At 37.8% G+C, this 21,338-nt stretch overlaps 1 protein-coding gene and 1 long non-coding RNA gene across 7 annotated transcripts in view; both read right to left on the bottom strand.

Moving 5' to 3' along the window:
• The window catches only part of LOC122573960 (myelin regulatory factor-like protein), a 67,462-nt gene that overhangs the window by 39,468 nt on the left and 6,656 nt on the right, over positions 1-21,338 (bottom strand). The gene's annotated exons all lie outside the window — the stretch shown is intronic.
• On the bottom strand, positions 6,795-8,169 carry LOC122573962. The gene is made up of 2 exons (XR_006318844.1): positions 7,130-8,169; positions 6,795-7,051 (listed from the first exon to the last, which is right to left on the bottom strand). It is a non-coding gene; the product is annotated as an uncharacterized LOC122573962 (long non-coding RNA).

The following is a 21,338-nucleotide window of genomic DNA, read 5'->3' as shown; positions in this document are numbered from 1 at the left end:
GCCACGATATACGTACACCGAGGTCGTAAAATCTGTCGGTAGCCAAAGTTTATGTTTCGACCGTCTGGATAAAAGAAATGAATAGCGACGCTGGCGTACGGAAATTGTCTTAATTGTCTAAACGGAAATTCTTAGCTACAGAGATATTCGCAATATAGGCAACTTATGGTTTAATCGGTTGTTTGATATAATATAAGATAAAAGTTTGCATAGAACAGATCGAAATAAAAATTAATATTCCTACCTCGTCTTCGATATTTTCTACATTTTCATAATTACAAGGATTGTATAAGTTTTTGCATAAATTTCCCATAAACGCATAATCATCCACGATCTAATAATAAAACATCATTTATGCGGAACGCCAGAGGAAGATAGAATCCCCACGGAACTTGAGATGAACATTTTAATGTACAACAAAACAAATCAATATATGTTGATCTTCAAATTTACTCGTTACTCTGTTAAGCTGAAATATTTTCTTTTATCCTAGAACCTTAAGACGTTTGTCCGTGTTGTTACTCGATGATTTCATTCATGACCTCGCTATATCTTCTTCCATATCGTATATATTTATCCGCGCTTTATTTAACTCTCCTTATTACCAATGGAATATCAAAACGTTATCGTGATTCAAGCGTGAAATTTATTAAATTTTAACAACGAATCGCGTAACGTTTATTTCCATATTCTCAGCCGTATCCATGCCATCGCATCCGCAGTTTGAAACAGTAAATCACGGAACGATTAGAAACGTCGTTTAATATCAACAGGAACGTGAAAAGTGGAAACGAAACAACGTCGTTCGACGCGTTTCGTCGTCGACAAAATTCTGGTGAAAACACGTAGTCGACTTGAGCACGATGAATTATCGTCGTCATTATCATTGTCGTCAATGCCATTGCGATTGTCGAGCGTATCTGCATTGACTCGATGGTCAATAATTTTATTCTCGAGGAGCAGCTCCACTCGCATTCTTCCTCGTTTCGTCGATGTGATTCTCGAAGAAGCTTCGAAAAGTTGTAAAGATACGCCGCACATACAGACACAGGTACGTGGAAAACGCATCGTCGTTGTTCGTTGCGAGGAAAGTTTCCTGATATTTTAAATCAACGTACTTTAGTAATCTTCTTCTTTGCGTCAATGTTGCGACAATTTAGATAAGTATCGGAATTATGGAATTACAAAGTGATCTTTCCCTGAGAATTCTGTGTTTGGTCGAGATTAACTGGATTTAAATGGAACGAATTTTTAAATAGAAAATTTACTTTACTTTATTTTTAACAATGTTTCGCCGTTTCCCCCCGACGACCTCTGTCTTCGTTGGCGACTCTTATACTTTTCGAGCAATTGAATTAAATATTTAATTTTGACGGACCTTTGATAGTTTTACCAAGTTTACGAACTTTAAGAATTTGTTAACGATGTTCCAATTTCCTATCAATTTTTTAGAAGCTCTATAAAACTATTGCAAGAATCTAGCAAAGAATCTCTTGAGTTTCAAAAATTGCTTATAAATTTTTATAATTTTCTACGGATTTCACAAGAGCTTGGAACAATTTTCGGACGATAAATCTTAGACAATACAACTTTACAGATATAATAGAAATATAAAACACCGTGTATACGTAGTAACGTAAATTAATAGGAAAAAGGTGAGACACGGGAACCCCGTGGGTCACCTGCAAAACGGGTTACGAAAACCGCCAAGAGTGCGTCGTAAAAACTAATCCAAGCCGTTCCATTTCTATACTATTCATTTATTCGTTGGTTATCGGTGAGAACATCGGTTCGATCTGGCTGGAAAAATCGGTGAGCTAACTCTCGTAGGTTAGCTCGAACAAGCACGGTAAATAAACGTCGGAGCCCAGAACAACTGTGAAGAAAAAACGATGGAATTTGCGCTGACAGAAAATTTGTACGATCGCTACGTAACTTCCTCTTACGCGTATACTATCGATCCATGCGTGTATCGCGAATCGAATGTCCGTGATTGGACATTCGAGACGGCGGATTATTTAATTTGTATCGACGACTGTTCAATGAAACGCACCTATGCACCTTTCACCGGGCGAGACACGTGTCTTAACGCTTGCAACTATTTCAACAGTTTGTTCATCTTCGAATTAGAAAGATACTGGTAATTTGACTATGAAATTATGGATAAATTAGAAATCTATTAGAAATTTATTTGAAATTTCTAATTCAATGTTTCCCTTTAAAGTTTCTTACGATCGATTCTAAACAAGTTCAACGACCTTGTTTAACGATGTGAAAGCAATTTTATTAGTTGCAATGTACCTTGATACGATAATTATTGTTTTAGATAAATAAATTACAAGTTTTTATAGAAAATCAGTTAAAGATACAATAACGTGTCTTGCTTGCTAGAAAGAGATTAGAAGAAAACCGTGCAGATGTACCAGCGAGCAACTTGTATTTCACATTTATCCCGACTGAGCAAGGAATATCGCAATGATCTGATTAACTAAAACCGACTCAGTCTTGGTTAATTCGATTATCGATTAAGAATGGAAGATCAACGATACGATTAACTAAAAGACTCGATAATCTACAAACAAATGAATTTAAATGTGAGGCAAGGGCTGCTGGGAATATGGCTGGAAATTATTATTCCAACACGTTATATCGCTTAATTTCCCGAATGTTCTCGTGAAAAGACTGTAAATTATCTTCAGGAAAATAAAGAAAAAAGGAGAAGGAAACAAATGTTATGTTTTAGAGGTTGTAGTGATTTCGTACAGGTTTAAAAGTTCCTGTTGTATGTTGTTACAACGCGACGATAATTTCTGGGAGAAGATTCGTTTCATTTTATATTTAGAATTTAATTCTTCCCCGAATTCTAAACAAACGATAATCCCGAAGTTTAAACAGTAATAGTGCTGCAGTTATATAGTAGAACATTTAATATGCGATAACAAAATCGGCAATCGCAATTGTTGAGTTTAAATTTGGAAACTATTTCGTTTCACTTCGTACACTTCAAATTCTACGCTAAAAATATAAATATAAATAGGTTGCTCTTTAAACGCAGATTGCCAAGGAAAAGATCGACGTTTTTCAGATCAGTTCGTACGCTCCAACTGACGATCGTAGCGAATTATCGTCAGCTAATAACGGTATATTTCACTGGCATATGCGACGAACGCGGGAAGCGGAACGCGTGCCATTTTTTAAATATCCTCTAATCGAGCCGATTTGCATGTGCAAGCTGAATCGAATCGCGGCCTGACTTTTGCTCGCGTTATTATCGCCTATTCGAGTCGAAATGGTGACGACGATGACTAATGAAAAGCAGCTTATGATTCGTGGCGGTCGCGATTTAAGTATAGCCATGACGACATTTCGAGTTCGAGAAATTAATGGAGCAATTCTAGTTCTCGATGTGACGAACTGCCTGCGCTTAATTAAACGCCGATAGTGTCGTTAATCCATTAAGATATAGCATGATCCTTCTCTTTTTACCAACTTCATTTTTCCTAATAAATATTAGGAAAAATAGCCATATAATAACGTTTGAATATCATTTTGAATTCTATGATATTGAAAGATCGTTCGCAAAAAGTAGCAATTAATTAACTATTCGCCTTTCAACCTTCTTTCAGTGTTCATTTACGATTCGTTCGACCCCATTCCTAATCGTTCACGATACTCACGATCACCGAGCAGAGTATTGTGCCGCGAATACCTCCATAAGATACTGAAACACAATCGACGTGGAAAGAATTTTTTCTTTGATACCACTATGAAGAAGAAATCGCTTGGATCGTGTAGTCGAGCGTGTTCGCGTGCGCCTATGCACTTAGCCTAAACGCCTGACCTGATCCACGCATCATTCATCCGTGACGTACACTGTCTGCGGACATAAACGTTACTGGCGAAGCAATAAATATGGTAATACGTTTAACGTGGGCGTGTACACGTAATATAATATGTGTATACTCGCGTAGAAAAGCTGTCTCTCGCACGCATCTACGAACGTTTATCCGTATGCGTTTGTAAGCGTTTGCGATGGTGCGCGCGTGTGTAGGAGAGTGCAACCTAGTTTATAACGCGACACAGTTATCCGGCTTTTAAAGAATCCGATGTTATGTAAAAATCCTGATCACGTAACGAAAATCGCTCGTGAAAATCGTCGACGATGGACGTAACTATAGTTGCTGGTCATTTTCATCATCAGCGGGATAAGAATCACTCGTTAAAAAATACAATTAAACGGATAATAATAAAATGCTATTGAATTAAGTATCGTCCATGTCCAATTTACGGCAGGAAAATCCGAATTATACAGTGTGAAACGATCAAATTCATAGGTTTAGCTGGACAATGATCGACGTACGAAAAGGATTCTATGCAAACTCGAAAGAAAACGAATCATGTAAACGAGCAGATTTGTATTCTGATCGATTTTCCTGTTCTTATCTCGTTCGTGGGAAAAAAAACGTAATTTGTCCATTTAATCTTTCGGTTAACTCTCATACGATTAGTTTTATTTATTCGGGAAACAAAGACTCGAGAAAAATTCACTGGCGTCGAAACAAAAAATTCCTTCTCTTCGCAAACGTACGAATTAAGAAAATTGTGATTTACGATGAATATTCTGTAACAGGCGATCCATAAACATAAGTATGTACAAATCAACGTGTCACGAAGAAGAAGCGAAATAAGAAGGAGGGACCAATAAACGAGGGAGAGGCAAGGTAGGCGATTTAGCGTGACCCAAGCAGAAGACACGGCAACGAGACATCAAGAGAAACAACCGAGGCCATGTTTCTTCCGTAATGGATACGTTCCACGGTTTTCTACCTCGGCATTCAATACGCGTTAAATCGTGGCCGGGCAAACAATCGTTCGGGACCGTTTATCTTGCGATTCACGGACAATAATCGTCCTCGGGGCACGATCCAACTTCTTTCGATCGAGTTCCTCGATGTTTAGCCTCCTTCGAGATACGTTTTCGCAATTCCTTTCATTTTCAATCGAATTTATTTACGAACGAATTGCTTTATCCACGTTAATTTCTTTCTTTTTTCCTTCTTCCAATTAAGTTCGAACTTTTGCGAAAAGAACGACTGAAAATGGTTGATCCCGTGAATTTCTACGCGTGTTAGGTTGCATTTAAATAATTGGATAACCCAAGTATTCGGATATTTGACGATCGTATTTCACCAGCTATCGTGAAGCTTATTCGTTGAACCTACATTTATAACGTCTTTGATTCTCGATTGAATTTATCGAACAGATCTCATTGCCACACAACGCGTCAAACACGTGGAATTTTTTCAATAGCATAGAATTTTGTACGCGTTAATTGCATTTAGATTGTCGAAGAACGAATTCCAGTGTATTAACTCCGTCTTATCTCTTCAATATGCTCTCGCAGTTTCTTTAACCTTTCCGGATAAATTCCTCGTTAGAATCCTTTTCTTTCTCTCCACTCGTTAACAGCCGATCACGCGAAATTCTACGCACGTCCACCACATTTGAATGGCCGAAGAAGCGAAGTATTTTAAACTTTACCTTCCCTCGTGTTTTCCTTAAATCGTGTACTTTCGTACACTCTTTTCTTCTTCTTCTTCTTCTTCTTCTCCTTCTTTCCATAGAATTTATCACCAAGATCCGTTTCCTTCTGTCCACTCGTTAATTTTATATCTTTGTGAAGACAGAGACGGAAGATGGCCGATCACGTGCAATTCTATGCACGTTCGTTGCACTCGGATCCTTGGAGAATCGCAGTATTTAAGTGTTAACCTTCCATCGGTCTTTTTTTTCCTAAATCGTATTCCGTTGAACGATCACGATATTCGACGATCGTTCTCCCTCTTGGTTGCACAGGATGATTTAGTGGCGGGTAAAAATAGAAGTTACGAATCGGGTAGCTGTCGAGGAAGGAAATTTGATGGACGTGTTTACCAGCAACGTAGCTTCGATTCGTCACGATATTTATTAACGAATTAGATTGATACAACTGTACGATGTTTACGAGATACTCGTACGCGTTTTATTAAACTGCTATTTTTATTTATCATAGTACTATTTATCCTTATCGATCGTCTTTACGATATCAATTTATTCGTAGTTTTATTAGAAAGGGAATTTCAAGACAAAATATAAAAGAGAAATATAGTACGCTATAATGTAAGATAAAATATATTTGGCAAAAGTCCAGTACCTCTTTTGATGGGAAAGAGCAAGTTGTTCTTGCCAGATTTAGGATTCGACGCGCTAAACTGACACGCTCTCATCTTATAATTAAAAACCAGCCGAACAAGTGCAATCGCTGTAACTGTATTCTGTCTGCCAAACATTCTGTTAATCGTAGTAACGTTTCTTGCGAAAATCTTCATATTTCTCAAAGATGTTAGTTCGTATCACCAAGTACGATGTAGGCTATCGCCTTGGTTCACACATACGCTGTATCATATTAATTTCAGTTTAGATTAATTGTACGGTAATTGTACCTTATATGATATAGGATAGAAATTATTGAAATTACTATTACTCAAGTTTGCATAACATAATTTATTCTACTTCGTACTTCAATTTTTTCTATCTTTTTGTTACGTAATTTCTCAATCGCGCACGCTAATGATCATAAAAGATGTTTGACGCGACCACTAATAAAATAGCTAGCAACAATAATAGCACAGCACAAGCGATATAACGCAATTGCTCGTATTTCATTTACCCTTGTTATTCCTACGGTATTTAATACAATAATTCGTTTCTCGGTGAGTAAATTAACAGGATGTGATAAAAGAAAAAATATTACAGACGTCTCATACGAGTTTTAATTTTCTTGGCGTATTGATCGAGTCTTTTTACAAAATAAATATCAGTCGCTTTTAAGTACGTAAATTGCCTCCTTTCATAAACGAACCTTGACATATCCAGTTCATTAAGGTTTCCAGAACACCATAATTACAGAGTCAACTTTCTAACAAATGGCAGACAATCCTCGTCAAAAGTAAAATCCACAAAGTAACGTCTCGTGCATCCGATTCCCATGCATCTGTTTTCCATCGAACACCTTCGAACAACAACGACATCGTCGCAACTACAATTTGTTCCAACTACGATGTAGAGAACTCTGCGCGATCGTAGTCACCTTGCAACAGCGCGAAGGAACGAATGATCGATGCGTTCCTCTCATAGTTGAAGCGTAGAAAAGTCGCCTGATTCCCACACTGATACGCTCGAGCTGAACTTTACCTCGTGGAATCCTGGTGTCCCGGCTTTCACCGGTTGCGTCACTTTTACGATGATACAAATCCAAGCCGGTGTACTCTGTAGACCGACGCTAATGCCAATACCAGCGTAAGGAAACTGCATCGAATTTATCCACTTAAGAAGAGGCTGGCGGCTATAGAGAACTCGGTTCGAGAAACCCACGCCTCCGCGTGCATGCAAATCTCTTTTTCTCGTTGGCCGAGTGCTCTCTCAAGGCTCTGCCCGTTGTACCATAGCGTATAAAGCCTGATTCATACCGACGCGCCATCCTTGCCGATCTTTTTACGTAATTATTTATTTCCAGTTATATGTTCCACGATGTATGGTATAATATAAACAGCTACTTGGCACACGTGCTCCGGCTACAACGTTCCGGAAACGATTCCTGATCCTCTTGCGTTTGATCGATAACCCGGATATCGTTGAGAGCCGATTGTCTTCTTGATTCTGTGGCACGGTGACTTTGACGACTTTGTGTCGTGGAACTGGCGAGAATACGCGAGGTGACCTATGGTGCTCTTCCGTCACAATTATTATTTACTTACCATAAACGTCACGATCTACGTAAACGTAATAGTAAGTAGCGAGACGAGATTCGGGATCTTGTGCGTTGGCTGCGAAATTCTGGAAAGAGTTCCGTTTGTCGATTCTCTTGTATTCGATCGATGACCCGGATCTCGTCCAGGGCGAATAATTGTCTTCTTCGCATTCCACGCATGTCAAATAATATTATTTCCGTGGATACGGAAGGCTTTCCAAGTTTGTTTGGAATTTTTACAGACATCGAAATCGCTGCGCGCAAAGGATCCTCAAAGTTTTAGAAAGAGTCGAGACGATCCGTTACGATAGATCGATTCAAATTAAAATTCTGAGCGTAGACTATGTACGTAAACCTTCCTGCTTATTAGGAATATTGAGATTGAAAGAAAAGTTGGTACCATGACGCGTGTGTGAGTTGAGTCGCCACGATAAATCGCAAGGGCCGCTAAACGGTTGCGTAAAATTGTTTACACTCGTTCCGAGATATCTTTGCGCGAATATCATAGTTGCCTGCTTATTGTCGATCAATTGCGTAGAACGACGTCCGTGTGAATAAGAAGATTGACATCGCAAGTGTAGGTCGGGCTTAACGCAGTGAAACTATCTCGAGGATAACGCGTCGTCACAACGGCAGAACATTGCGCCCACGTGAAATACCAACGCGTCACGTGAGCTAACGCGACAAACTAACAATTGTGAGATCGATCCTTGGAATCGATGGTCGAGAAATATTTGATCGCCATCGAAATCAGATGATAATTGCGCGTACGCGAAGCACGGAACTGTTGCTCGGTTTGACGAACACGACGATCCAAATTATAACGCTTAAATAAATCTTTTCAGAGAGATTGTTAAAATATTTCTACGATTTTTCTCGTACTTTTAAGACTTTTAAGACGCTTGATATATGTTTATTTGTCATTAGACACAAAAATATATTTTATACAAATTTACAGTATACTCGCATATACATACGCATTGTTACATTATATTATCACGTATGCACTATATCGCGATGTTTATTGAATATTTAATTTCAAGATTATCTAGCAACCGGACAAAACATTTGCTCGTAATTATTCTGCCCATTACGTAACTAGGAAGCGACTCGTACAAATATTTTGATATTTAGAAGCGCGCAAGGGTTGTTTACGTATCGGCTGAAAGTTGTCCGCGGTTCTACGATCAGATTCTTAGGAAAGTAACATTCTATTTCATAATCCTAAATACGTGGCCATACGACCACCGTGAGAACACGTATAACGAGATGTTCGAAGCTTACTATAATTTAACTGCGTTTACAATGAACACGGTTAATAAGCATCGATCGAAAGATGATAATAATAATAAAGATAATAAGTTAATGTCATTATTTAGCTGATTCATCGTCGTACGATTGTTTTATTGGTCCAGTCCAACATCCGTTTTCACTCGACAATTTCTTGATCATGTAATAATTCAATTCGAGATAAGTAAATTCGTTTCGTGAACAGACAATGCTTTGTGTGCGCAGCGTCGAAGAATTTAATCGCGATGAAGATAATGAGGGGACAGGAGGCGCCGAGGTGTTGGTGCATCCTCGTCGAGGACGATAGCAATCAATGAAGGTGTTGCCTAAGACCGCAGGTAGAGAGGATGATTAACGCGACTCGCGGATTTCCACCGACGTAAACCATCAACGTGCTACCATTCTACCGTTATTCAGTATTTTTCCTCGCCTGCAATCGAACATTATCCATAAAATAATCCGAAAAAATGAAAATACACGAACGGTGGGCGGCGAAGAAAAGGGGAGGACGTGGAGCTTTGGCATTTATTTTTCCATAGGTGTGGCAACTTCGTATTTTCTCATCAATCTTCAAAATACAACATCGTTTTACTCTTTGTTTTATTCCGCATGGTTTTCAACCTTTGCTGATAATTTGAAGCGATATTATGACACATTGGAGTGCAAAGAATGAAAAACATTTTTTCGTTGTACACGTCAATTTCTTTTATCTATGCAACTATCGTGAAACTCGACAGATTTTCATTCGCAATGCGACACAGCCAGCGATAAAGAGCAGATACAGGAGCGTACGAAAAAATGTTACGTTCGAAATTCGTTGAAACTGCCCGTTTTTTCGATAGACTCTTCAGACGGCAAAATATAAAATTACTCGAGCCAAACCACGTTTCTTAACGACTTAAAATTCGCTTTTGAACTTTGTACAGATCTTGCCGTACCGTGAGACATCTTTAACGTGTGATATATCAATGAAAGTGAAAAAGAAAAAGAAGAAAATCGTTCGAATAATCCTACGATAGATTTATTTAAACCACCGAGCAGCTGATATAAATAATATAGGAATAATATGATATAAAATCTGCGAGTTTCGAGTGAAAATTGAAAATCTTTTCGGCAATCGCTTTTGGAAGCGTGATCCTTTCAGAAGAATAGAACTCTATTGGGAGTTAATCTTCATTCTCAACTCTTCTAGTCTGTTTTATTTACTTTCGATAGAAAATAATGGAAGATTTTGGGAAGAACGAAACAGTTGGAGCAAGTTTTCTATGGTGAAAATATGTTTTCCTGGCTCGCGAGAAGACAACTTAGGGTATATTTGTACGTGAACTCTACGAGAACCGACGGAAACTCGAGTTCCCAAGCCACACCGTTTCCGATTTTAGCCGAGATATCCAAGTAATTACGATATTAATGTTTGTTTTCGTATTACTGCGTGTCGTTGTGCCGAGCAAGAGATATTCAAGTCGCGCATCTTTATGCTAATTTATGTATATTTCGTTGCACGTAACTAAAGAAATGCAACTTTGGTGGAGACTCTCTTCATTTCGAGATTCTTTTCTATTAAAATGTATAACGAGTTTTTTTACTTTGGATATTTTACGTGCGAGATATTTGTATATCGTATGCGTTCTATGGATCTTTAAATTTCACGTAATAAAATCCAATAAAAATCAGGAATCTAGTCGTATCGAAAAGTTTCACTCGATAATCAATATAACACTCCACAATTAGGAAGAAATATCAGACGCTGTCATCATCAATGTCCAAAGGTGCGCGAACAAAATCAGCATAAACGAAAATGTCGCAGACAACCGTCGAGAATAAATTATTAAAAAACTGCGGGTTTTGAATTGCAAAATTTATATCTTTATGAACGTAACCAATGAGATAGAATTTAAATGATGATTTGTTCTGCCTGTTATTCAAAATAATAGCGAGTACACCACTTTCGATATTTTTCATATTTTTATTTAGACGCATTTGCTTAAAAATTCGCCATCTAATGATTAACATTCAGCAACGTTTCATTTTCCCCGCTTTCCTGAGGGATCACGATACAGCGATTAGAATTTTTTAAGATTCGAAATATTAAAAACTACGATGCACCGCGAATCCGAGCAACACAAAGTCGTTGCACCAAACCTGGACCTTTTATGGTTGTCTTAACCTACTTAATGTTGCACAAATAATTTGTCCAAGGTAAATGATGTCGTATTTACGATGTTTATACGACGAAAGACTAACTAGGAGAAACTGGCTCGTATATCGAGCACGTACATTTAAAAGTATCCATGTAAATGCTTATTTGACGCGTGATGCAATTTACCTATAAAATTGCAAATAGAATTAATAATAATTTTTGTAACGGACGCAGGTTTCTTGTTGGAAAGTAACTTTCCTTTCCTCTGATTAAATTATACGCATAATATTTCCATTTAATCGAACGTGCAGTCCCATTTAACAGCGAATTCATTGACCCCTGGCGTATTAGTGTCCCAAGGTTATTCAAGGTCGATAGTTTACAACCATTTAAAACCCTTCAATCATAACACGATAAAATTGACTTTTTAACAATTAATTGGTTTGACATTGGTGGTCAGTTGTCAAACATTACGAAGCTGCTTCGTTATTCGAAATAACGTTGTTTCTGATTTACGAGTCAAATAAAAATGAAGCGATAGAATCACCTTTCGCAAAATTAACAAAGACATCAACGAGTTGAACTAAAAAAAAAGGCAGAAAATAGTGTGAAATTAAAAATTTTGGTTTAAAGAAAAAGTGTGTTTTATAAAAAGAAAAAATAAACTTTAGGGTGCTATAACAATTATTTAAATAAACTTTTTGACGATCTTTCTCTGGTTCATCGAGAAGAAAAATATATAATAACTTAATCCTTTTTTGGTTTTCTGTTTCAGTCAAGAATTACGAGCTGGATCTTTCCCACCGATTGAAAACTGCAGCCCATGAAATAACCTTAGAAATCTGTTATAATTTCTTTTTTACTTTAAACAAAATTTCTTTGTATTCGTTAAATATATATATAAAACCATAGCTCAAAATTCAATAACTCCATTTCTTTCTTTCCCTTCTAAAAAAAATCACAAGAATACGCTGTTTTAGAACATTCTAATTCAGGACACCCCCTTTAATACATCGCTACTAAATCTTTCAATAGGGTCTTTAATTAGAAGTAGAAGCTGTGAAACAAAAGCCTGCATTTTCATAAACATCTGCAGTCTAGTAATTAACGTTTAATCGACACGTTTCTAACGCTATTGAATTTTGTCAGCTACGCTGCGCTATAATATAACACTGTTACCGTTAAACCTATCTATATAGATTTTAATACTATGATATAGTGTGAGATGTAGATAGATGTATTAGGTTGTCCGAAAAGTTTCTTTCGTTTCACAAGGTGATAACAGACGAACAAGAATTTCTGTTTTATATTATTTTATTGAATCACGTGTGATCCATTTCGTTCTATTTCTATTATTATGTTCGTGCATGATTCGATAAACTAATAAAGAACAAAGAACATTGTGCGTTTATTATTCCGTTTATAAAACGAAAGGAACATTCCGGACAACCTAATATATAATTTGATAAAAAGACACCAAGTATGGAATATAAAAGATAACAAGTGGCTGAAGCACCAATTTATTGCTTCGTACATTTCTTTTTGCCATTTATACGTCGTTGTTATACAAATACCGATCGCACAGAACATGTGGATAGTCGGGAGCATTGTGTGTTACCTCGATTTTTACGAGGCTTCCCGTTCTCTCCTCTGCATGTGGAACGTCGAAGCGTTCCGCGATCGCGGCACGACTCGCGACTCGCAAAGTAGTCCACACATCCTCTCTCTTGCATTATAAACAATCTCCCATGAAAATCTAGAACGGTCGGCCGTAGTAAACTCGCCGTGGCGTGTTTCGCGCGCCGCCATGTCGCGGCAATTTGCTTTATAATTTTCGTCCGTTAAATCTTCATCTTCCTTTTTATATTTAAAAACAGAGATTTCTCGGTGGAAACGTTGTAAATGTGTAGAGGATTTCGAGACTCGGATGATGATATTATTTCAATGCTCGAACGCTCCGTTTAGGATAGGGAAATTGGTAAATTTTGTATCTTCTTGTTTTTATCTATTAAGAGGTGGATATTCCCATGGAATCGTACAATCCGTCGGATTTTGAAACTTTGCAATTTTACTAGAATTTTAATTCGTTGGACGGCTCGAGCTTCGGATAATAATGTCGTGAAATTTTCTCCAAATTCGTTGTAGTTTAAATAGCTATGGGTGTGCAAGATTTTTTACATTCCGTTTCACGGGAAAAAGTTTTTCTTTGAATTACTGCTACCGGTGAACGGAGTCTTAAAGAAACGGTAGGAATTAGCGATAATTGCAGAGACAGACATTGTGAAAACGTCTGTTAATTGTGAAAATTTTTAGATTTACGCCAAGTCTCGCACAAAAGAAAGGCATACATTTGTAAAGAAATACCGAAATACTCCAAATTGTGTCCTCGCTGCACGATATAACGCTCTTGGAAACCAAGAAAAAAGAAAAAAACGAAGAAACGGAAATTATTCGTTCATCGCGAGTTAACGAAATTGCATGTGCGTTTTCATGAAACTTTAAACATTTAGATAAGATGATAGATTTTTTTTCAAGTGTGTTGCATAAGAGGAATAAAACAGAAATGTAAGCAGAAAACGCAAAAGCAGAAATATAAAAGAAGGAACATGTCGTGGATAGATATTTATCAGCGTGCGAGTACGTGATACGAGCCTTGCGAGTAGATATGTACACGTGGGATTATCGTGAGCGATGCAAATCGTCATTAAGCCAATAACAGGCTACGACACTTGCGAAATCAACCGAGATCTTCTCAAAATGTATTGCTCTCTCGTTTAACGTTCTAACTTGATGAAAAGTTCCTCGCGTATTCCTCTCACGCGTTGCTAACAATCCGACTACTTTTGTTCCAATCGTTAGAATTGATATTTGATACCTTAGCAGTGTGGTACATTGAAATACATTTGAAATGAAAAATATGTGCATCAGGATTTGTATAACTTTTCATACAGACGTAAAAGATCGTCAAAATTTGTTAGAAGCGCGTTGAAAGACGTCACTGGATGATCGAAGATTTAAAAGTATCCAAATTTCGTCGAAATGTATTAAAATTAGTTAACGATATTTGTAATAGAAACGGAAGTTCATAAACGATAAACAGAGATCTGAAAAAAAAATCGTAAAAGATAAGATAATGCTAGAAATTTCAAATCAGTAAGAACTTGCCAGAAATTCGTAAAAATTCCTAGACGATCTATTAGAAATCAGGCAAAGGGTATTCGAAGGAGTCGTTGAAGATCGTCGGAATTAAATTGAAAATCGGCCAAAACTTCGATAGAATTACGTGGAAGCTGTTTAAAGCTCCATACCAGAAAAGTCGATAAAAATGAAAAAAAGAAAAAAAGAATGATAAAGTCACGGATTCGTCCGTACGTTTGCCAGAAGACAGCGTTTGCTTCGCGACGGATGACTTTGATTTCTTACCCGGAAGTGGCGCGAACCGCCCTGCTTGATGTAATAGGAAATTAGAGGTTCGTGCGTGGGCGTGATCGAGTGGCGAGGAGACAGAAGGTCTCGGAAAACGCGATGAAAACGGCCAGGAAACTCGTGCTCCGATCAGACGTTCGAAGCTGCCCGTTTTATTAGAATAAAAGTCGCGAATGCGATAAAAGATCCCACTAGAACCGAAGCCTATCATTTATCCCTCCTCAGTGGATAAATGGAACTGGAAAGTTTGCTCGCGAGCAACCGATTAATCCGAGAGGGTTCATCGGTGGAACTAGCTGTCTGACGTTTTGTACGCGGAATTTATTACTGCAGCGTTTTTATCACCTCTTCGTTCAATTTCATGGTCGATAAAACACTTTCAGTGATTGAGATCGAGCAACTTTCGCCTAGAGATGAAACGAATCTTCTGCCTCCCACACTCGCTACTAGGATCGACCGCCAAGGCGATAATTATTTCGACGTAGCTGAACAGCTTCCGCGCCTGAAGAATACGTAGTATGTGGATGGTCTGTGTCTGATTGTGTTGATCTACTTTAGAGGCGGATTAATTTCACCAGCTGCGTCTCGCGCAAATAAGTATAGATAAGTTTGTTGATGATATTCGTCTATAAAAGTAGAAATTCTTATCGAAACGTGTAACGAGATGATGATAAATTGAATTGATAAATATAATTAATAATAAATTCGTAGTTGCGGCATGTTCGAATTGAATTTGATACCGGGTGAGTCAGTAGAAACTACCGTCTCGAGTAATTCGTTGTCTGTTGGCTTTATGAGAAAATGAGAAATTTATCGTATTTAAGGAAATTACTCGGATGAGTATATTTTTCGAGACGTTAAAGGGACCTTACTTTTTTTAAATGACATCTTTTTATAGACATCCTCTACGAAAAAAAAAAAAACTATTAGCTTACTTATACCGGAAAATCGTTAGCTTGGTTGATATCTCAACTCCAACTTGTCAAAGTTGACGTACGAAAGACAAAGCAACGTAAACGCAATAGTGTCGCTTCGCGTCTTCCCTTATCTTTCGCACATTAAATTTCACAAATTTATCATCGTTGTATTTATATATTTATATCTTTGCTATATTCTTTCTTATATTCTTTATCGTATATTTCGTTAAACGTTTGTTGGACCTTTAGTTAAATGCGATATACATAGCGAAGATTAGTTTCTGGCTTAATACTATATACATATTGCGTATCTCTCCTAATTATATAGTCTTTGTATCTTTCTAACGCGTTTCTTTTTCCTCGCAGTGGCAGACGTTTCTCTTAACGTCCGTGTCCATTAACGAAAATTCTAGTTTCTGGCGTATGTAAGGCGCATGTAATTACTCGGCATTAGCCTTACTAGCTTTGTAGCGATGTAACAAAGCCGTTCCTTCGCATAAGCAAGTTTCCGTGTCGTAACGCGCGATTCCCATAAATTAAAGTTCCACGAAGACATCTTAATTTCGTCGAAACGATCGGCAGAGTTGCATACGATATGTACGTTGCTCCAGATCTTCAGCGTAGAAACGCGAAAATCTTTCGTAAATCGATTCGTCGGATGGCATTTCTAGCGCTATTACACCAATTGACGTATGAAGCAACGAGAACATTATCCGTTATAATGGTTGGTGACTTTCGTGTCTCGTTATACTCGCTCGTACCGCCTCAAAGTTGTGCAACCACAATTTTGTTTGATACGAGCGCGATAGAATCATTTCGCGAATCGTTCGTACGAACGAAACAATACTGTCGTCCTCGATTAAACTCCGCAGATCCTTCAATCTTTTAATTATACAAGTGGTTAAGAAGAATCTTTTAATTTAACAGAAGCACTTCCGCTGTTAGTAATAAATGTAAAGTATTATACGGATATATAGGCCCCACGGTATATTTTCATATTTCTTCGTTCTAAGTCGTTCAATTTTTAATATGATAGCGTGAAAATCATATTAAGTGCGCATGTTGTTACAAGACTTTTTCAACTTTGATTTGCCCTCCTTTGAAGTTTGAAATTGAATTGAAATTTTGTACTCGATAGCAAATACTATGATTATTATTATTTTTACATATATTAAACAGAGAGAAAAAGTCGTTCAATTTTTAATATAACAGCGTGAAAATCATATTAAATGCACTTGTTGTTACAAGGCTTTTTCAACTTTGATTTACCCTCCTTTGAAATTTTGTACTCAATAGCAAATACTATGATTATTATTATTTCTGGACATATTAGATAGAGAGAGATATTTAGAGAAATCAGAGAATTTTATTTGCTTTCTAACAGGCAATTCAGTGATTCCATAAAAAGTTAATAAACAGTGTTTCTGGTTAATGGCACATTGTTCATTCGTAAAATTTATATGCTGTCGTTACGAAGTATTCAAAGTGTCCGGATATCTATAAACGTCCGTGTACGTGACTTCAAGAACACACGTATAATCTTAAGTAGAAAATCTTAATGATCGTGAATAGCATATACGTGGATGGAATAATAATAAAAAAAAAAGGAAACGGAGAAAAAAGAAGTAATTGGCAATGCAAACTTTGAAAATTGAAAAATTTCACGTTACGTCAACATTTTATATGACACGCACGTCCAAACAAACAGCTATATTAACCAGCTAAGTGTATAATCGTATCGAAGTATACATACATTTGAGATACCATTGAGATCGAAGCGAGACTCGAAAGCCGGCGAGAGCGTATCCTTGAAATCTCTCGGTTCTCCATTTCAGGATCCCCGTCAATCTACGATCAAGACGGTCTTTCTAATTCATGCATCGTGACGCCGTGTATGGACGTAGGCAGACGATGATCTTGAGATTAGAACGAGCTCCTCTCATTCTGGAATTCGCTGGGGACCGTGAAAGGTAAATACAAGAAGTCGAAGGAGAAAAGGAAAATATCTTTACAAATTTATGCGTGAAGCCTAAAAATCGCTAATGGTTAATTAAACAAAAGAATTACAAACGGAATAGATAATAAATAAATAAACTGATAGTTTTTTTTTCTATAAATGCGGATACACGGATTACATATTTGTAAAATTTACTCGTAGCGTTGCATTCCACTTTATTAACCAACTCTTATCGTTCTTGTATAACGCGTGTGACATTTCTACCAATTTTACCAATAACGTTACTTTCATTTTATTTCAATTTATCATGATTTGGATTAAATTATTTAATCTTACTTCGTTTCCATCGGTATTCGATATTTCCGATAGATTTCGATAATATTTAAAGAATTAAGTGATAATAAAATAGGTTTCAAGGAACTAAAGTTGCAATAGAATAACTCGACGCATACCTAGCTTGAACAGTTGTGTTCAGTGTATGACCAAAGGATACCAATGGAGGATTAAATAATCACGGAAGTGAATTTTTCGATGACCCAATGCAAGAATAGAACGCTGTTTACTTTCACGAATCAGTGGCATGCAAAGGAAACAAAGACCGCGTTGTGGCCGATTCGCATGATTGTGAAAGCGTACGGAACACAGAGTTGTGGACACAACGGGATCAAAGAGTCGTGGCATCGATTAAACAAACCACCCCTTTAGTTCGTCCCCTTTCTTCCGTCTAGAAAACGAGTCTCACCGACAGTTTTTCGTAGACGTACGTACACTTCGACACACAGTTTGTAATACACACGTATACATGGGTACTTTAAGGGAGCAGTTTGGGGAACTTTATAGCTGTAAACAAGTTTGCTTTGTGGAGCTGAGGTAAACAGGTTCACCCACAGGTGCGTACACAGAAACGTATCCAGGCGGTGAGAATTAGCTATTGCGTATTCGAACGAAACAGCTTTTTCTCACACGTAATTCACGCTTGCTTTTAATAACGAATACCGCACATTCAAACAGTTTGTAGAATTTTATTTATGATTTACAGTAAGAAATCGTATACCGCAGTTTAAGATAACAATCTCGTAAATACGTTTGGTCGCTTTCTTCCGAATACTTGGTTAAATCAAAAGATTAGTTTGTTTCTGTTGAATTGTAAAATTGGATTGCTTGTTTTATAACGACGAACTATAAAGAACGAGAAACTTTACGTAAATCTCCTGGACAGAATAATCGACGTGTCCGATTGTTTTATTTAAACATTGATTTTCTAATTTAAGTATCAAGCGCTGTGCGTTTTTGCAGTTTCTGATTTTCCATAGATGCATATCTACGGTCTAATTATCATTTTCTAAGTAATATATTACGACGTTATCGCGAGTTACTTTCAATGAATTTTATTTGCAACGAATCTGCCTATTTAACTTTTACCTGCGCGCATCCGCACGATTGACGACCTTACGTATGTACGTAAGCTACGATCAGGTGTCAAAATCTCCATAATTGCACGCCTGTCATCGAGGTATATGTCACGCTACCTGTTCCCCTGTTTGCATACACGCGCGAATAAAACGCATGCATTGCGGTTATTGCAAAAAAAAAAAAGGGACAAGAACACGAGGATGTCATCAACAACGGCGTTCCACATTAACTTCCGCCCGGACAAATAACAGAGATTTTCACAGAGAATCCGGGTCACAGGCACGAAATGGGTTTCACAAATCAATTTTCTACTCCTCGTCCTCCTCGTCTTAAAAGAAGAAAAAAAAAAAAAGAAAATAAATAATTCATTTAATCTCGTTACAATGCTTCAACTATTTTAGTATTCGATCGCATTTAGCATTGCTAAACTTATCTTAACCCGAATCTCTCGCATCTTCCGCTCATAAATTAACCGTTCCACTACAAAAGCTTAAACTCGACGCGATCGCAAATAATAAAGCAATTACTATCGTAACACGCTCTAAAGAACAAAACCCTAAAACAAAGAAAAACTGTATAATCTAAGGGGAAGATCGAGATGGCTCCCATGTTTCTTTCCAAACATCTTCCTTCTCGTAGTTACCAAAGTCCATTGTCAAAATGGGTCTGGCGAACAATGGGAACGTTCTTCGTAGATTAAACCTAATGTCGGTAGCCCGAGTATGTACACTTCCACGTAATATCTATCTTAACGATCTTCTTAACGAAAATATGACAAAACTGTTTCCTTAGAGCTATAAACATTTTGGTCGGCTACGTAACGATTAATTTAGAGAAAAAGCTCAGTCTCAGAGCCAATCTTTGCAAACAGTTTTCGCTTCTACTACGCGCGACTCTGATGCGGTGCCATTTAAATAGGCAACAGACTGACACTCGGTTACCGAACTTAAAATACTCGACTGTTAACCGACTACTCTATTGATTAATTCTTTACTCGCTACTTTACTACTCATCAATGATCGAATTATTCGTACGACGCCAACTGGCGATTAAAATCGACGATTGTATCAGGCCGCTCTGCCAACAAAACAAAGATACCAACGATCTTCCGTAACAACGAGGACGCTAACAAAATACTCGTTCGTGTCTCATCGTTATTTATATCGTTCGCGGTTGTTCATGGCTGGTCGCATGGCAGTAGGGAAAGTAGTTCGAAACGAATGGAAAAAGAGAAGAGGAAAGGGACAGCGACGATGACGATAATAACAATAAAGAGACGATAGGCACCGTGTGGCCTGGTGCAGCGAATGGCACGGAAACTCAGCGCATGCCCGAGCTTTTAGACGAAAGGCGGAACCACACAGCTTTTCGTCGACCAATGTGATGTTGTGGGTGGTTCAGGACGACCTCCAGCTTGCGCGGTGCTTTCCTCAACGGCCATGTCGCGCCAGCCGGTCCTATAACTCATCCTTCAGGTCCGCCGATCGCCGATAAGCGGCCACGATCGAACGGTTTTATTGTCGCTGGCGTGCGTCCGTTGTCGAAAATAAACGTTCACCCGGTGAATCGATACGATTTCAACACGGTTGTTAGAGGAGGCAAGCAAAATAAAATGAACGGTGTAACGGTGGATCGGCATGAAATCGCGAGCCGAATCAGCATGTGTATGGTAAAACGGTGATAGATATGGCGAGGGAACGTAGGGGGAACAACATGTCGGAGATAAAAGAAATAGTAGGTGATTAATGTTATTTCGGAGAGCTGGTTTCCATCGATTTGCACGCTACGGAAATTTCAAGTATAAACACCAGATTCGGAACAGTTGCAACTGGTCGATGAGTTGGAGAAGGATGCTGGTAATAGATGGAATCTTCTGGTGATACGTTTGTGGTGATTGCTACGATATACAGATGAGAAATTTTGAAAGGTTAATGCGATTCGTTGTTGTTGATCGGTCGGAGAGCAATGGTATCAAAGGAAATATTTGATCCCGGATTATGCGTAGATTCGCTTCCATCATCGACCGAAACATTAACATTTTCCAAATATTCTTTGTTTGATGATAATGCGTGGCTACTGCGTGTCAAAGTGATGTACAACAGATTCTATCGAAACACGAATTGTCGAATAAGTACTAGTGGCAATTAGATAGGCAGCGATGAAAAATATTATCCAATGGTAAATTGCATAACGCTTCTTTAATTTATGATGGTAAAATCTCGTATTCTACATATTAGAATCATATCGGTAAATACGCAATAAACTTGAAACGAAATCCATTCCAGGATATTTAAAAACCGGCATTTCTTAAATTTCTCGAGTACGTGTTTTTCGTTGAGTTTTGCGAATCATACAGTTTCGTTGAAAGGACTCGAAAAGATCCCTTTTGCACTGGTCCGATATTGA

This window comes from Bombus pyrosoma, linkage group LG12 (assembly GCF_014825855.1).
Source record: "Bombus pyrosoma isolate SC7728 linkage group LG12, ASM1482585v1, whole genome shotgun sequence".
In the NCBI taxonomy this organism is placed as follows: domain Eukaryota; kingdom Metazoa; phylum Arthropoda; class Insecta; order Hymenoptera; family Apidae; genus Bombus; species Bombus pyrosoma.
Note: the sequence above shows the minus strand (reverse complement) of the source record. Positions and strands in the feature narration are given on the sequence as shown.